Source organism: Rhinopithecus bieti, unplaced genomic scaffold (assembly GCF_001698545.2).
Source record: "Rhinopithecus bieti isolate Rb0 unplaced genomic scaffold, ASM169854v2 scaffold_4180, whole genome shotgun sequence".
In the NCBI taxonomy this organism is placed as follows: Eukaryota; Metazoa; Chordata; class Mammalia; order Primates; family Cercopithecidae; genus Rhinopithecus; species Rhinopithecus bieti.
The window spans coordinates 623,435-635,667 of NW_016804388.1; positions in this window are offsets into that span (position 1 = coordinate 623,435).

Genomic DNA, 12,233 nt, shown 5'->3' on the forward strand with positions numbered 1-12,233 from the left:
AACGACACCTACTGCAAGATGCCACTCATATGAGCTGCCCAGAGTCATCGAATTCATCGAGATGGAAAGGAGAATGCGGGGGTTCCAGGGGCTAGGGAGAAGGGAGATCATGTTCAATGGGGACCATTTTAGTTGAGGAAGAGGGAGTCTTCCGGCGATGGATTGTGGTGGTGGCCGCACAGCAATGAGAATGTACTTAATGCCACTGAACCGTACTCTTAAAAATGGCTAAGACAGTAAATGTTATGTTATAGATATTTCACCATGATATATAAAAAAAAGATAAAGAATGCTATTTTTGCCCAGAAAAGAATAAAGGAAAAGAAGGACAGCTGAGAAACGTGAAAGTGGATGTCCCTGCAACTAGGGGCACCTGCACAGCGTGAGGCAAGAACAGCCACTTTCATTACCAGCTTCTCAACACAATTTCACTTTGACTCTGTTGTACACCAGATAGATTTTTAAGCATTAATTTTAAAACATGATGGAGAGTGGTGGAGATGAAGAAAACATCAAATCATGGAAGCTACACGCCAATAAGCCCGATGTCAATCACGGGCCAGATCCGAGAGGGGATTATCAGAGCAGAAGACTCGTGAGTACTTCAGGAAGTAAGTGGTAGGCCAAACGCATCTCGTTTTCTCTTTTAATAAGGTTATGAGGTTAGCATATTAGAGGAATGCTACGCAGATGAGGGCCTTCATTTCAGCAAGAAGTTAACACAGTCTCTCGCGGAACCTATGCAGAGGAGGCGATGTGGAGACCCCCGGGCAGTGGGCAGCGAGACCGCTCATGGCACAACCTCGGAAACTGCAGGAGCAGCTGGTCCAGCCACAGAGCTCTGGCCCTGCCTGGATGCAGGACGGGGAACTTGTTTAAAACAGGCTGACAACATCGGGCCTGTACCCTCAGAGACGAGCCTCCCAATCGACATGAGATCATCTCAACAGGCTGGAATGCTAACTTCTAAAGCAAACAGATGAATTTACCGGTGTTACAAATGTTCTGTATTTTGGGACCACAGTTCATTAGCTGCCATGGGCTGCAGGCCACAGCGGAGAGGAAAGAAGCATGGGGCTTTAGCCTTCACCTGAGGCAGTGACGATGCAGGTGGGAGCTGCCCAGGCCATAGTGGAAACCACCCAATGTCTGCCCCCGACAACACCCACTCAGTGCTGGTGCCATGTCCAAAGTGACAAGATGTCCAGAAGCCACCAGGTCTTCAAATGTGCAAGTAGGAAAAAGAGCTACGCAGGGAATGGGGTGCAGAAGTGGTTTTCTCCATTTGCAGGACTACAATGTTGGAAGGAAAGTAAGGACATGTCTTGGTTCTCCAGGAAGAGCCAGGGAAACAGAATCATTGTCCAAAAATAAATTTGGCTCTAGTTAGAGCTGCCTGACAACTGAGCCGCGTGACACGGCAAGCTCCCCATCCCCAGCTCAGGGAATCAGAGTGCCCACACATCAGAAATGCCACTGAAGGACTGTGCACTCTGCAGAGGATTGACTTAAATGGACCATAAACACCTTCTAATACCCTACAGTAAAAGAGTAACGGCTGTGAAAACAACAACCTCCATTTGCTAAGTCCTGACCGCAGCCAGGCAATACTGGATATACTCTAAAGGCTTCCTGACTCTGATTCTTCGATTCCCAAATTGTATGGTCCATTATAAATACAATCAACAATCAAACCCCCAAAAATAAAGGTATTTCACATAAATCATTAGCTCTTTGAGATGACAGTTATAAATAATTTTATGGTTCTTTGAAAGGAAGAGTTATCAAGTCTATAATAAAAATTGCCTAACGCTAACATTTAATTAGTCCTAATACCTGACCAGCTTCTTTCGAGATGTCAGGGGTATACCTAACAATGTTCAGATTTGATAAGGTCTCGAGGAAGCAGATAGCTCCTTTGTTTGCGGCCTGGGATCTGGCATTGCTGAAGCTAGACTGGGCCAGGCCTGGCTGTGCCAAATACTGATGAACTGCTAGGTTCATTCATTTATCCAACAAATATTTACTGAGTGCCAGTCATGTGTCAGGTGCTGCTCTCTGTACCTGCAGAGAGGGCAACCAGCCGCTGAGGCTGGAAGAATATGGTTTGAGGATCAGGAAAACCAAGATGATGGCATGATGGAGCAAGGCATGAGTTCAGCAGGAAGGGCCAGGGAGAGCAGCTCCAAGCATCAGTGCCTCAAAGGGCAGGTTAAAGAAGAAAGGGAGGGAGGGCAAGAAAGCAATGAAACAGACTACATAAGAGAACAATGAGGTGTGCTTGATGTTTCTGTCACGGTCACTCTAGCTGCTGGGTGGAGATGGTCAGAAGAGAGGCAGGAAAGACAGAAAAGAGACTAACCAGCAAGGAAGACACTGCAGCCCCCAGGGGAGGGCCCAGGTGAGGACGCTGCTGCCCCCAGGGGAGGGCCAGGGAAGGACGCTGCAGCCCCAGGGGAGGGCCCAGGGGAGGACGCTGCTGCCCCCAAGTAAAACTCGAGTTCCCCCAGAGGAGCAGGAGCAGGGGTGGAGGGAGGGAAGCCAGCCTGGGTGTGTTCTGCAGGCAAAGCGATGGGCAGGGCTAAAGGGAAAGAAGAAATCGAGATGCCCCTCAGGCTTTAGGAGTGAACAATGGACAAGAAGGGAAGCCACGTTTTGAAGATGTGCTTAGGTGGTGTTCCACCCAAAGTTCAAATCCAAGTCACTGCCAAAATGCAACCTGCCAGACTCGTGGTTTGTTCATCTATCGGTAAACAGGGATGGATAAAGGCAGAACATGCCTGTTCCCTTCAGAAACTAAATAGCGAGAATAAAGTACCACTCCATTTCCAGGGTGGCTCGGCTAAAATGCCAAGGTAATGGCCACCTGAGCATTCGATGGGAACACAGTGTGAGATGCAGGTGAAGAGGATGCTTTTGAAGGCTGCAGTGCTTTGTGGTTGGGCTGTCCTAGTTATAGGCCCTTCCAAGGCTGTGTCAAAGAGATTCAATGCACAGAGACCACCCGGTGAAACTACCACACCCCCCTGCTTTCATCACATCACTCAGAGGAACACATGTTACTCTGAAGAAGTTGAACATCCGTAGCCCAATTAAGACCATCTATGGCCAGGCACGGAAGGCACCGTCCAGCTCTGTTCCCCTTCCAGACTGGCCTTTCTGCAGCATGACTTACCAGCCTTCAATCACACTCTGTTTCCGCTCCCCTGTCCCTAACTTGGGGTCCCCACAACCCACTGCCCTTCTCTATTATCCACTGGATGAACCCCGCCCCGCAATCACGGCTAGCTCCAGTTCTGCCCCTCCCTGAAGCCTCTTTTCATTGTTCCTGCCTCCAGATGCCAAACAAACCACTGCCTAAAGACCTTGCACCAGAGCACATGGCTCACAGCTCTTTCTCCTGCGAGTAGATGGTACGGGCTGGACAGAACACAAGCTGCTTGAAAGCAAGATCATCATGCATTGTTTTAATTCCCCTAAAGAACCTAAGTCAGTGTTTCCAATTCTGGAAGCACCCTCCCTCCAATAGTGATCGATTGTAAAGCCATAAATATTTCTAAATGTATACTGCACATAATTAAGAAATTCCAAGACAGCAAATATTAATTTTATAAGCTGGTTCTGGGGGTGGGATCTAACTTGCATCACTAGACCACCAATGGTACCTAAATGCGAGTGATTAAGAAAAGACAGGCTGGATATGGTGGCTCACACCTGTAATCCCAGCACTTTGGGAGGCCGAGGTGGGTGGATCACTTGAGATCAGAGATCAAGACCAGCCTGGCCAACATGGTGAAACCTCATCTCCACTAAAAATACAAATGTTAGGCAGGGTGGTGGGTGCCTGTAGTCCCAGCTACTTGGGAGGCTGAGGCAGGCGAATCGCTTGAACCCAGGAGGCAGAGGTTGCAGTGAGCCAAGACTGCACCACTGTACTTCAGCCTGGGCAACAAGAGCAAAACTCTGTCTCAAAATAAGGAAAGAAAAGAAAAGACAGATAATCCAAATGAACTTTTGCAGAGTTGATTAAACTAATTAGCAAAGCTTTAATAGTGTCTGACGTTGCTTTTCAATTATTATTTGGATGCATTTTTGTTAAACTTCTGAATATGATTTTAAAACATATGACATATGACAATTAAATCTGTTTTGAAATCTGTTTTGAAACTGTTGAAAATTTTCTTATGTAACCCCTGTTTTCAGGGCTTCAAGCAACTGTGGAGCTACAAAAAGAAATATTGATATGATTTTTTAAAAAGTTCTCCCAGCGTAAGGTAACACTCACGCAAAACCTGCACAAAGGCCACAACAGCAGCCCCGTGCAGCCGAACGCAGTGGCCTTTCTTCCCTGGGACTCTGGCTCAGGATGAGGCTGGAAGAGCACCTGAGGTGGTTCCACCCCATCCCAGCAGCCCCCTTCCAGAAATGCTGATACATGCAACATCCACCAACGGATGAACCTCGAGGACATGGTGCTGAGGGAAGTACACCAGTCACAGAGGACGAACCCTGTGGAATCCCGCTTCTTTTTTGTTTTGTTTTGTTGCTTGCTTGTTTGAGACAGAGAGTTGCTCTGTCACCCAGGCTGGAATACAGTGGCGTGATCTGGGCTCACGGCAACCTCCGCCTCCGGGGTTCAAACAATTCTCCTTCCTCAGCCTCCTGGGTAGCTGGAATGACAGGCGCCCACCATCACGCCCAGCTAATTTTTGTATTTTTAGTAGAGATGGGGTTTTGCCATGTTGGCCTGGCTGGTCTCGAACTCCTGCCCTCGAAGTGATCCACCGGCCTCGGCCTCCCCAAGTGCTAGGATTACAGGCGTGAGCCACCACGCCAGGCCCCATGATTCCACTTCTGTGCAGTACCTGGAGCAGTTGGATTCACAGAGAAGTAGAGTGGTGGTTGCCACGGTGGGGGAGGGGAAACAGGGAGTTGGTGTTGAATGAGTACAGAGTTTCAGCCTGGGAAGATGAAAACGTTATAGAGATGGATGGTGGTGATGGTTGAGCGACAGTGTGAACGCACTCAATGCCACTGAGCTGTACACTTAAACACGGTTAAGATGATCAGTTTCACATATGTGTATTTTACCACAATTAAACATTTTTTAGTAAGTTAATTTTTTAAAAAAAGTCTCCCTTCCAGCTCCAAAGGCTACCTTCGACACAGCCTCCTGGAAGGAACCCAGCGGGTCCCCGTGTAAGACTCTGATTAAAGTTGCAAACTACCACCTCCGTATTTCTATCTATAGTTGAATTTTCTTTACCACTGAAGAAGTACTTTTGTCTCCTTTTCCAAATTCAGTGTCCCTGGGTCATCAGAAGTAGGAGCTAAAACCACTGATTTTTTGACAGGCAAGCCACAGAGGTTCAATATCATGTATGTTCAACACAGCTTTAAAAACCGCAGAACAGATTTCTTTAAATCACTAAAGAAGCCCAAGACAAGATCAAAGATCCCAAATTAACTGAAAATCTTCATACACATACCACAGACAGTCACAGCATGTGTGTGAACACGGGCAGGATCCAGCAAAGCCACTCGAGGTGGGCAGAGGGGCTGCTCGGTGCCCCCCACTGCCGCGTTTGTTCTATTGTGTGGTTGAGCATCCGGGGGGTCCGGAGGCAGTGCCAGTCCACTGAGGTCACAGGTGAAGCCCACAGGCCCTGGGCCCTGCCAAGGGCTAAAGGACATTCGTCAATCAGCAGGTGAGAGTACATTTACCCACTTCATCTCAGGGAGCCTCCTGCCAGCTCCCTTGCAAACTTCATTCAACTCACGCCTCCCTCCTTCCTGCCCAGTTCACCTCTGTTGCAATCCAAGGCAGGCAAATACTTGTCATTCAGATGACCGGGCCCATCCTTCACCCCGACTGCCGCTACTAATCAACTATGAAGTCTTTTCCAGGGAAGCCCAGACACACTTCGAAATCCTTCCCAGTCTTCCAAACACTGCCAGAAGCCACAATCAACTAACCAGCATTGGCAGACAAGATGACGCGTGTGACTCTTCTACAGCATCCTGAGAGTGGCCAGCTTGGGGCTCATGCTGCTGGAGGACACTGTACCTTCAAGATGTCTGAGATGAGGCAGTCCCTCAAAGATACGCTAGCCCTGACAGTGAGCAGTTCCTCCTTGATTCTCTTCTAGATTAATTTTTTAATTGGTAATTAATGTTCATTCCTTAATACCAAGTCACAATTAAAAATTGCTCCAGTCACAGTCATTTGACAAACGTCATGCCTTGCTTCACATTAGCAGCCACTATTACAGGTGATCACTGCACCCACTCAAAACACTGACTATGGCTCCAAGTGACTCTGCTCAGTAAACGGAGGTGGGGCATTGGAATTACTTGACATTTTCCTGCCGACTCCAGGATTCATCAAGCAGAGCGCAGCCCAATGCACTGGTTTCTGATAGTGCCCCACAGAGCCCCAGAGGATCTAGGGGAGAGTTCATGGTCCTGGGTGGGGAGTTGCTAGGTGGAGAGGGTTGTAATGCCTGGGCCCCACCTTCATCCAGATCAACTCCATTTCCACATACTGAGCTTCCTCATAAGATGTCATCGGCAGAAAAGGCTCCATCACTGAGAGTAAAAACGTTTCCCAACTGTTGGTTAGTGCATTGTGCAGAGAGTGAATGTGCACATGGAAAAAGCTCCAAGAAGGACTTCTGACCACCCAGGGGCCCCTCGAGCTGCAGGGGCAGCCAGCATGGACTGGGGTGTGCTACAAATAGAAAGTGAGGGCACAGGTGGTTGAGAGTAGGCACAGGAGAGAACAGAAAGACAAGCACAGAAAACAGAGAGAACCTGAGAGGTGCCGGGATAGCAGAGAGGCAGGACGGCAGCTACAAAGTGGGAGGAAGGGCTGGCAGATCCCTAGGAATAAAGGGAGTTGCAAAGCTCCAAGCAAATGCTCGCCAGAGCCCACATGCCCACCATAACCCACACAGCAGCATGGAAGCCAAGGGCCACAAGAGGCAATGCACACATGCACCAGGGCAATATGTAAGCCCCGCCCCTGCCAGTAGGACAGCACACCTCTGGTGCAAAGGCCCTGGCTGTTTCTTTGAAAACAATTCATCACAGTGATCTACAACACACTGTTTCTCAACCTTTTTTCTATCTCATCCTTTCTTCTGAAAAAAAAGATTCTGAACAGGCTGCACGCATGTTCACCTGTACACGTGGAGATTTGGAGGCCCTGATCCAGCAGCCCCAGGAGAATCAGAACCTGCAGGCCAGATGCACAGCACTCTGGTTCAAGAGCAATGCTGACAGTGGTCCCCCAAGGGGGAGTGGCCCTGAGGGCAGGGGAGGAGCAGAGGGTGGAGCAGCAGCAGCACGCAGTGAGGGCCCGGAAGGGCTGGGCCAAGCAACGGGTCAGTGAGCCCCCACACGCCAGGGAGAGGAGCACCCCAAAACAAGGGCATCTCTGTGTGGAGAGTGGAGGGGGCTGGCTGGATCCAAGTGATGTCGTTATCCTAACCCTGCTCTATCTTCCCCCAAGAAATGCAAAGCAAGAATCATCATGAGGCCTCAATGTCCTCATGTTACAGAACCAAGCTCTTCTGATGGTGTTGCCTTTGTTGCGTTGTCTCCAACTCTGGGGACAACTTAACTGCTGAAGCCAGGCCCGTCATGGAATTCACCCAGTGTCAGCAGGGACAATTCAGGAAGAGGGGGCACCAGCAGGAAAACAGCTCTGGAAGGGCAGGTCTCGAAAATCCAAACCCATCTTAAAAATGGCATCATGATGAACTGTTCAGACAAGGCAGCTCCGGCTTGAGTGTGTGAGTGTGTGTGTGTACAAAATATTTAACTATATATATATACACATATATACACACATGAATATACACACACACACACACACACACACGTATATATATTTGAGATGGAGTCTCGCTCTGTTGCCCAGGCTGGAGTGCAATGGCACAATCTCAGCTCACTGCAACTCCACCTCCTGGGTTCAAGCAATTCTCCTGCCTCAGCCTCCCAAGTAGCTGGGATTACAGGCTCCCCCCTACCATGCTCAGCTAATTTTTGTATTTTCAGTAGAGACGAGGTTTTACCATGTTGGCCAGGCTGGTCTCCAACTCCTGACCTAATGTGATCCGTCTTCCTTGGCCTCCCAAAGTGCTGAGATTACAGATGTGAGCCACCGCACCCGGCCTATAATCAATTATATTATAAGTTATTCTATAAATTAGTGTAATAATACATGTGATATACATAAAAGAATCCCCCTTTTCTCCATTTTTTAAAGATTTTAGGTTTAAGCATACAAGTACTTACATTTGACTACCAGAAAAAGAATAAAAAATAGATTGTAACTCTCTGCTGAAGGATAACAAAACAGCCACTGGCTGGTCAGTACACTCAGTCACCAGAGAAGGCTTCACAGTAGTCCCCAGAGGCCAGTGAGGAAGCAGGGAAAGGAGGCAGGGTAGGTTTTTGGGGGTGAGGGCAGCAGGGGAGGGGCAGCTCACCAGCACTCACTGGACAGCTGGTTTACCTGTTGGACAGGATGGTGTTTTTCCAGCAATCTCACTTGGGCAAGGAGGAGGAGCAGGTGGCCCAGCTTCACCCTATGATGAGTGTGACTTTCTTGCAGCCACACTATACCCGGGCTGCCCCCACCCTCTCCCTTCCCCTGTCTGGATACAGCTCTGACTAATCCGGGTAACCTGTCCCTGGGCAGCTAGAATATGTCCTCTTCTATAGCTGAACGTTGGTGTCTCTTTTCCTGGAAAACTGTAACGCTTCCAACAAAATAAGGAGGCCACTGAGGGATGGTGGCAGCTGCAGTTCCCCCCACGTAGAGGATTCCCTGTGGCAATCCAGACCCAGCATGGCCAGATCTTCCAATGCTGCAAAATAATTCAAAGTCCATTCCATACTGTGAACTCTCCCAAGTTTTAAGTATTATCAAATAAACATTTTTAAACACTGCATGAGCTAAAGAAAACATACCTGGGAGCAGAAGGCCACCTGTGGTCTTTGTTTTATGACCTCTGAACAAAAAGATAGCCTTCCGTGCTCAGGGTGAACAGAAAAATAAGTTTTTGAAAGAAATAACAACTTGTCAGAAAGACATCTACACTGATTTATGTCATGTCAATACCAGGCACAGCAGTGAGGGATCATCGGACACCAGATGTCCTCAGTTCAAGAAACCTCCTGAGGCTGCTGGCAGACTGACCTCAGGTCCCGGGCCGCGGCCCCAGCCCCACCTCCCAGGCTGAATGCTGCTGCTCTAGCACTCACTCATGACAACGAGGAAATCTCAAAGCTCGGAGGCCCCCAGAGGCTCCAATTCGACAACACACCCAAGGTGGCTCCGTGGGCCACGGCAGTCTGGACTCCCACATCAAGCTGGGCCTCCAGGAAGACAGCACCGGACCCAGCCATAGATTCTAGAGACGACCTTTAAACCCCCACCTAGAGCCTTCAATAGCAACCCTGAAGCACAGTGCACGCTGCTCCACCCTATGACCTAGTTACAGACAGGTTGTGACTGTTACTAGGAGTGAGAGCAGAGGTCCTCATTGTATAAAGACCAGTACTCATCCTGCTACCTCACTGAAACGGAGGGAGAAAGCCTAAATCACCACGTTTAGAGTTGGTGAGCGAGATGAGAGGCTGCCTATGGTTCAGGGAAACCAGCAAAGACAAGCCATCCAGGCTGGGGTGGGGGCCATCCCCACGCTACCCCAAGTCCCCAGAAAGGCTGCGCCCGGGGTCAGGGCACCCCTCCTGGGTAGGGGCCCTGAGATGACAGTTCACAGAGAGCAGCCCTTCAGAAAACAGTCATGCTTCTCAAACACGTTAAACAGAAATGACTACGTTTCAGTTTCGTGGTCAAGTCCAGTCCTTCCAGTAATCTCTCCCTGACAATCTATATGCCCTGGTCACTGTGTGGAGACTTAGGTACCTCCTTAGCCACACAGTTCAAAGTCATTTCTGTTTTTTATTTCCTCTGGAGACAGGGTCTCACTCCGTCACCCAGGCTGGAGTGCAGTGGTATAATCTTGGCTTACGGCAACCTCCACCTCCCAGGTTCAAGTGATTCTCATGCCTCTGCCTCCCAAGTAGCTGGGATTATAGACATGTACCACCACGCTCAACTGATTTTTGTATTGTTAGTAGAGACAGGGTTTCACATGTTGGCCAGTCTGGTCTTGAACTCCTGACCTCAAGTGATCTGCCCGCCTCAGCCACCCAAAGTTCTGGGATTGCAAGCGTCAGCCACCGTGCCCGGCCAAAGTCATTTCTTAGGGGGGATCTTTTGTGTAGATGTCTTGTCTTGCTCATTACATATTGATTTTTCCTAGTTTTATTTTTGGAAAGAAACCCCATTTTCCCATTGTGGAAGCACCTCCTTATATAAGGCAAATGTATGAACATTTTTATCCTGCAGAAACCTGTGTGCCCTACATTGTATGATCCAGAATAGATTCTGGCCCTCCACCATAAAAAGCACATGTTCACACCAAAGCCAGCAGAGACATGCGGCACTGAGAGACAGAGTGTGGGAGGGGGTGACAAGAATGGTCTGTGCGCCCCCAGTCCTCACTGCACAGATGCCAATAACCACTGCTATTTCCGAGGAGTGAGCTGGTGACAGAGCGCTGAGCGGGTCCAGGCTCACAGCGGCTGCATCTGCGCACACTCTTGGTGTCATCGCTACTGCCGGCCTGCACAGGAAGGCCCACCCTGCCTCAGCGGTCCCTGCACAGAGCTAAGTCCTGTGACCACAGCCCCATTAAAAAATGCTCTGTGCTCCACCCAGCTCCCTTGGCAACCTCACAGGGTCCCAACCTCAGAGCAGGACCCGGAAGGACTGTTCACTCACCACACCTTGGAATGCATTCAACTTGGCGGTGGCCTGAAGCTGACTCTCACCAGGGCAGAGGAAAAAACACAACCCAGTGGGCAAAAGGGGCTGAGGGAGGAGGAGCAGGGGGCGAGGGGGCAGTGCCGGACAGAAAGAAGGCGACGCCAAGGGCAGACACACCCCTGGAAGTTCACATGGAAAGAAGTGAGGAGGAGGAACGGTCCTTGAAGGGCCGTACCATCCCGCAGAGGGGGCATCAGGCTGTCTGAGAGGGTACAGGTCCTGAGAAGCTAGCTCGCGCCTCTGATGCCAGCCTCAGCGTCCACTCTCCCTGATCGACAGTGCACCCTCTCCAGGTGGGCCTTCCCGAGAGGAGAGACCTCCAGAGAAGCAGGATCCAGGGAAGGGCGAGTTGACCCACGGGGACAGGTCTCCTATTTCCCTTCTCAGGACATCCCTGCCCAAGTGGTCAGCATCTGTATCTTGTTCACAGTAAGATCTGCTCATGAGACAAGAGTCACTAAGAAACATTCACAGACAAGATAATTACATTTGGGGAAAATGTGACAGATCTGAAGTAAAAACAAAGGCCAACTTACAAAATGTCAAGAGTCCAACAGCCTGAAATGCAAAGCAATAATAAGCACATATACATTTTAGACAGCAAATTATACTCTTCCTAAGGAAACTTTAGCTCTAAATTTTTATAACTAAAATCTGCAATTCTTTTTTATGCCCCCAAATAACAACACTTTTAATAGGAGACTGGCTATTTACATAACACGTTCAATAGCGTGAAAAGCATTTTGTGTATTTCATTATATGTCTACTGTTTCAGAAGCCACCATAAAGTTGCCCACCTGCCACTGCCACCCCATAAAAGGGAAAAAGTCTATGTGTAGTTCTATTGGACGCACTGGGAAGCCATTAGCTGACCCTCCATTATCTTCAGGCTTCTGAGCTAAACTGGGAGAAGAAAATGGCATTAGAATGCCTGTTCACCAAACAGCCACTCAGTGGCTGCTGCCACAGACACCAAGGAGGTCAGCATGGGGCCCACAAAGAGAAAGGACACATCCCTCTTCGTGGTCCAGCCACCAAGGTTTTACCACCACCAGGCAGGGCCAGACCTGGACATGCATCCCCAATACCCTACCTCTGCCGCTGACCACCCTGTCCTTCCTGGACACTTCTGGAGCTGAGGACAGACATTTCCCTCGACTGCAAAGATGAGGCAGAAATGCCACCTGGAAGCAGGGGACAAGTGAGTCTCTCACACTTCCCTACAGGAGAAGCCACAGAGGCACCAAAGTGAGAGTGGAGAAACGCCAATTCCCAGCAAGGAGTGGCCAGACCTCTCACACACTGCTGGTGGGAGCGGACAGTGATG